Below are 6,954 nucleotides of genomic sequence, written 5' to 3' on the forward strand. Positions count from 1 at the left end.
AACAGTACAGTTGTATGTAAGTCTGGGTATCCCTGGCTAAAGTACATATTTTTAAGTGAAATTACATAAACACAACCTCTGCAGTAAACTACTAAAAGGACATTTTCTGCAGGTGTTATTGCAAAGTTACTTTATATTTCCTGCAGGATGGTTTAGTTGACACAAGAGTGGTAGTGCACTGTTCTACTATGCAGTGTTGCTTGCACAAAAAAAGATCTGCTTGGAAGAGTCATCAAAAGGAAACCTTACCTGTGACCTCATAACAAAACATTGGAAGTTTGCAAAACAACATCTAGATGAACCAGAGACATTCTGGAAACAGGTGCATTGGACTGATGACATAAAAATGGAAGCATTGGCTACAACCACCAAATTTATGATTAGAGAAAAAAGGAGCAGCATGTGATGAAAAGAACACCTTGTCAACTGTTAGCATGGGGGTGTATCTGCTATACTTTGGGGTTGTGTGGCAGCCAGTGGCACATGAAACATTGCATGGGTAAATGGAAAAATGGATTCCACTAAATATCAGCAAATTCTGAAAGCAAATGTGAAAGTCAGTCAAGAAACTGGTGCTGAAAACAGGCTGGCATCTACAACAGGACAAGAATCCAAAACATCCAAAATCCACCATGAACTGAAGCTGAAGCTTTAGAAATGTTCCTCACAGCCCCCTGAGTTGAACATCATTGCAAATCCATGGGTGGACCTTTAACATGCTGTGCATGTAAGACAGCCTGCGAATAATACAGAACTAGAAGTCTTCTGAAAAGAGTGGGTGAAAATTCACTAAAACAAAAAAGAAAAGAAAGGTTTGCACCTAATCCACCTTAGAGAAGATAGCAAGATTACAGTAAACCGTGTTATTCTCGTTTCTGAGGGGGAGTGTTTATGTGGTGATTTTGCTGTTCACACACTGGACGGGTGATTGCTTTCAGATGGAACTCGTCATGGCTCCGTAGGGACCGGTGGGGTGTGTGCATACGGTGTGTGAGTGTGTGTGAGGGGATTTGTAAATAGCCTTTGCCTAACATCCCTGCATCCTGTTTGGCCTCACTGATGATGGGTCATTGATGGAAAAGATAAATCGCACCTCTCCTTCCTTCCAACTTCCCTCCTTTTCCCTCTCATTCCCATACGGTGCCTTTTTAAAGTCCTGATGCCTGATAAGAAGTTACACGGCTCCTCTAGACTTCCTCCTCCTCTGGTTCCTTCGGCCGGAAGCTTGACTGGCCGCAGTCTCTCCTGCTCTGTCCGGCTCCCCCACAGCGCTGCACAGAGCCAACCAATCAGACCACACAAGGCAATGACCACAATGTTTTTAAAAGTTTTAAATAAACATTATGAAGAAGTAGTGGTTCAACAAAAATCGAATTTACCCAATTTTCCTCTTATCCCGATTGTATTTGATCATATTAGATGTATTTGATGTCTGAAGTTTGCTTCTTTAGTCTTGTACTGAAGCAACACTCAAAGATATCAAAAGGGACTCTTTGAAGTGATGCGATAAAAGGACACTTTTGCATTCCTAAAGCAGTAGTTCTCAGAGTGGTCCTCAGGGACAATAAGAAGCTAAGAAGGACTACAATTTTGCTTGATCCCAACTCCCATAGGTATAGAGCAAAAACAGACTATCTGGGGGTCCCTAAGTGTGAGGACAACTTTTAAAATTTTTATTATTTATTTATTTCCTGGGAGAACCTCCACATACTCTTTTGGGCAACATAACTGACCTCAGGATAGCTGTGTTTTGCCCATAGACTTAACTGTCCACTATGTTTAGCTGTGCATGAGATGCTATGCTACATGACTTTGACTTCTTGACATGTACAGATAGGCAACAGGCTAATATAGCTAGGATTTGAATGTGAGAGTTTATGAAGGCAATTAATGGATTAAAAAATCTGTCTTGTTTTTGTTTATTTGTTTTTTCTTCCATTATGAGCCCAATCCCAAAAAAGTTGGGACAGTAGGAAAAATGTGAATATAAACTGACTGTGTTACATCATCTTTCCTTTTAACAATGTTCAGTAATCGTGTGGGAACTGAGGACACCAATTGCTGTAGATTTGAAAATGGAATTTTTCTCATTTTTCATTGATATAACACTTCAGCTGCTCAACAGCCTGTTGTCATATACTGCACTTCATAATACCCACATGTTTTCAATGGGAGACAGGTGTGCACCTCAGGTAGGCCAGTCTAGCACCTGCACTCTCTAACTGCGAAGCCATGTTGTTGTAACACAGGCAGAATATGGTTTCCATTGTCTTGCTGAAACAAGCAGGGACGTCGTCTAGATGGCAGCATACACTCTCAGAAATAAAGGTTTGAAACTGTCACTGGGGTGGAACCCTCCAGGGTACATCTCAGCACCTTTAGTCAAGGAACATAACTATACTATAATCCATTGAAATGATATTTTCTAAGTTGTACTGACTCCACACACCCCACCTCGTCTCCAGGCTTTATATTGCTCTGTTTTAAAAAATTAGGTTAAGGTACAAATACTTACTTTACAACTGGACCCTAAAACCACTGTTGTACCTTTGAGGGTACATTTACATTGTTTGTACCTTGATGAATGAAAAATGTACCTGAACAGAGCCTTTATTTTTAACAGTGTATGTTGCTCTAAAATGTGTACGTACCCTTCATGAACACTGACCTTGTCTGAGGCGAGCAAGACCTCCAGTTCCTTAAATGATCATCTAGGTTTTGTGAATATCCTGGATGAGACTTCGTTGTGCTCTTGGAGGAAATTTGGTGGACTGGCCATTTTCACCACTATTCCAATTTTTCTCCATTTGGTGAAATTCAGGTTTACTGAGGTTCACTGGAGTCTTAGAGCTTTAGAAATGACTTTGTAAACCTGTCCAGACTGGTATACTTCCAATCACTATTAGTTTAACTGATCTCAATGATCCACTAAATTTGGTTAATTGGTAGATTGAGCCATTTAAACACTGTATTTTGTGTTTACTTGGGTTCTTTTTTTGTCTTATATTAAATTTTGTTTGAAAATCTGAAACAATTAAGTGGACAAATATGTAAAAAACAGAAGAAATCAGAGGGAGGCAAATACTTTTTTCTGTTAGACCACAGGTAACTAGAGACAGTGGGTAAACAGGACTAATGTTGTAAATAATCCAGTTAGGATGGTGGCTGCTGCTTTGGAAAAGGAAATCAGCTCTTTGTTTTTGACTAAAAATGGAAATGAGTTATTTTCTGCTCCAAGCGGAATTCATGTGTGGTGCAGGACAGTCCGAGTGATGACAGAGAAGCATTAGCCTCTTTCCCTCTCCTCTCTGCTTCCTAAAGAGCCTTCCTCTCACTCTCCAAACACAAATTGAGAAAGATGAAGGAGATGGAAGAGCGAGTGCCTTTCCCATCGCTTTGCTATTTCAGTCACTGAGATTCTGTAGATTGCATTATAACATCATATCCTGGGCATGCTCGTCATACCCATTTTAGCCACGGTCCAGGAAACGGTACCACAGCCCTGCTGCTGGATGGCATTGACTTTGAACACATTGAAGTGCTTGTCCATGTGTGACAGACAGACATACATGTGCAAGGACTTGGCAGAGTGCGCACAGGCCCAAGATAGAACAACAGGATATGAATAAAGCCGTCTCAGTGTGATTTGCTGGAAGTGAGCAGTGAGAACGAGCACAGACGTCCTGAAGAGCGGGCAGAGTTTGGATGGTGCAGGTGTGATGTGTCAGAACTGAGCAGTAGTCAAGGTCTTTCTCAGCGTAGGCGTCCCACAGAGGCAGATACAGTATCTCTTTCTGTTCCATTCTCTCACTTTTGCGTCCGAGGGGCTTGTTGACAGATGTGTGAGCACGCAGAGCTTCAGCCAGCACTATAGCATGACAAATCATTATGATGATGGAAGCAGTGCGAGTCATCAAGGACAATAACAGCACGTAGTACAACGGCCAACGACCGACAGTGCATACACAGGCCAACAGCCATCAACACATGCACAGACCATTGACACTCAGAGCATATACAGCACTGTCTTAGCTCAGTCAAGCAAGCTGTTTAAAACTGTTTATCTGGGCAGTAGGTGTGTTTTTGATTGTAAGATAGCTGTACAGTACTGACAGTATGCATAACAAAGGGGAATTCCACCAAATCTTCTATATTTCTGCACTAATTAAATGGTTAAGATGAAAACAGTTATTCAGAGTGGATTGTTAACAGCGATGCTGATAGGAACCTGAACCTGAACATCTGGAGTGTTTAATGCTTCTAAAAGCTCCCTCACAGAAAGTTATTACAATGACGTAGCTATGAATACACTGCCTGATGCCTGAAACATTTTATGACAGTTTTGGGAAGACTTTGGCCTAAAATGCACTCGTTAAAATCCCTTCATGTCAGAGTGGTACACACAGGATGTTGTGAGGCCAAATAATACCCAAACTATTTTTTTCCCAGATTTACCACTATTTTACCCTCAACATTACATATAAAAACTCAGAAGACATGCATAGGTTCACTGGTCATTCCGGATAGCAAATAAAATGGCTTTATTTGTGTTGTAAACATCGTGACCCCTAGATCCTATCACCACCACTATAAAGACATCCAAGATCTATCAAATCACTCTGAATGACGTTGTTTATATCTCAATAGCAGGATTATGCAGAAATGTTGAAAAATGAGTAAATCATTCCATTTTAATGATCATTTTTGAAGACAATACTTAAAGTGACTCAAATACAATGAGATTTTCTGATATAAATTTGTGAATCAGACATAAATTGTAACTTTTTTCACAGTTCCATTAAAAACAACCCACTATGCTCTAAACACCACAAAAGTAAATAAAAAACTTTTCAGTACCTCAACTGAAACCACTTACATTTTTCACAATTTACAACTCATTTGTGTGAGCATTTAAATATATTTATCTTGTAATAAAATTGCTTGTTTTGTCTTAATGATGCTTACACCAGGCTCTTGTTTTGGCAATTAGACTTGGTCCAAAAAAGACAAAGGCTGCAAAGTGAATGTTGGCATTCCTTTTTCACTCCAGTATGAATCAACACTAATGAATGTAATGAAAAGTAACAAGAGTTCCTTATTTTTAAAGAAAAATTTATTGATATCCTCTTAGATGAGAAGACATTTGATTTGCTTTCTCTTTAATGCTTCCAACCATTGCAAGGACTTGGAATTTTAAAGGTAAGCCTAACTGTTACGACATATAAGCCTCAATTTTGTATACATGTCCCATAAGCTACTGAAATATGTTATGCAAACTAGACAGAACACATAATTTATTATGAAAAACAGACAAATTTCTTACTACTTGCATGTTACCATTTTTGTTGCAGCACCAAATAGTTGTTTTCTCTTTTCCACTGAGCAAGAAACAGCAAGCTGAAGATTAAATTTAACTCGAGCATTCAGCCTTTCCAAATCTACCTAGAGGGTGACATTACCCAAGAGAAAAACATTCTGTCTTGTTTCCTGCAGGGCAGGAAAAAGTCCAGTGCAAGCATATGACACGTCACAATGTGACCTACTAGTAGAGAATGTCTGCCTATTTATGATTTTTTTAATAAACAAAACATTTCCATTCCATCAGATTTTAATTGTGTTGGACATGTACACTGTTTTTAGGCGTACAAGGTTTAATTGCCAGGGTTCTCTTTAATTAATGAAGGATTTAGAAGCCAAATCAGATAACGGACTGTAGCTACAAATACTGTGGTGTCTTGAGAAGAAGTCTGGAAGTAGTTAACACACAGACAAACTTAAGTTCACAAGTTATTGTATTATTGTTTGTTTGTTTTCATTCTGCTAATGTTTTTCCAAGGGAACAAACATCTACTGTTCAGATAAACAGCTTTAAATTTAAATTTCTCAGGTGATTTCTACACACTAGGCCTACTGTATGTGTTTCTTTTTTGTTGATTGAAATCACACAATAGTCTGGCCCCTTCTCATTTCCATTTCAGTCACTAATAACGCAAGCACAGCCTTTATGGGTTTTATGATGCATTACTTCTAAATCAAGTAAGCTACATGATCCATATCATACCAATATGATAACGTCACACAGGCATCACTTTATATTTAACACAAGCCCGCTAACATATGGCCTCGTTATCTAGCAGTTAGACACAGACCTGCCAGTAGTGTTAAAACCTCCTTCACTCACCCTCTCTGACACCAATCACGAGGGGTGACGGGTATATATATAAAAATAATTAGGTAATGAATAGTTGTAGCATGTGCTTCCGACCCTGCACTGTAATGAAGATCCATGGAGCTGTGATGACTCATATAGGTCAATACAGTGACCTCCTTCGGGAGCTTATTTAAGTTATTAATAAGTCTGAATGTGAGGTATGTAAACAGTGCTCTGCATGCCTGAGTTAACTAAGAGTCGAGCTGGTAATTAACATTGATGAACCGGTAAATAAGCGACGCTTAATCACAGCTTGAGTGCAACTTTTGTTTGCGAGCTTTTTGTTTCCAAGCACACAGTATCCATGTGAACTCATGATGAGGTTAATTTACCAACCAGCCTCTTCTATGAAGAACACACTACACTGGATCCAATTCACTGCTTCAGAGCTTCTACCTGGACAGCTTTGTAATGCCCAGTTCAGCTTTTTTCTTCTATAGTTGATTAGATTTGTATGTTTATACATACTATTGGCACAACTACTTGCTCAAAGAGCTGCTCAGTATATGAAAATTGTTCTGAACATAGGGCTGTTTAGATTACGTAAAGGATCTGATATATATCAGACACGTGATCACATGTATTAATGTCTTACACATGTGAGATCTGCTCGGGCCGCGTGTCTGAATGCAGTGTTTGTGTAATCTTTGGGGATGTCACATTCTCAAATCTTGATTTAAATTTATAGCATAACATGGTTACATCTGATTCTGCTAACCGAGACTCCTCTAGGTGAACTAGTG

The sequence above is a fragment of the Colossoma macropomum genome, unplaced genomic scaffold (assembly GCF_904425465.1).
Source record: "Colossoma macropomum unplaced genomic scaffold, Colossoma_macropomum, whole genome shotgun sequence".
NCBI classification, from domain to species: Eukaryota; Metazoa; Chordata; class Actinopteri; order Characiformes; family Serrasalmidae; genus Colossoma; species Colossoma macropomum.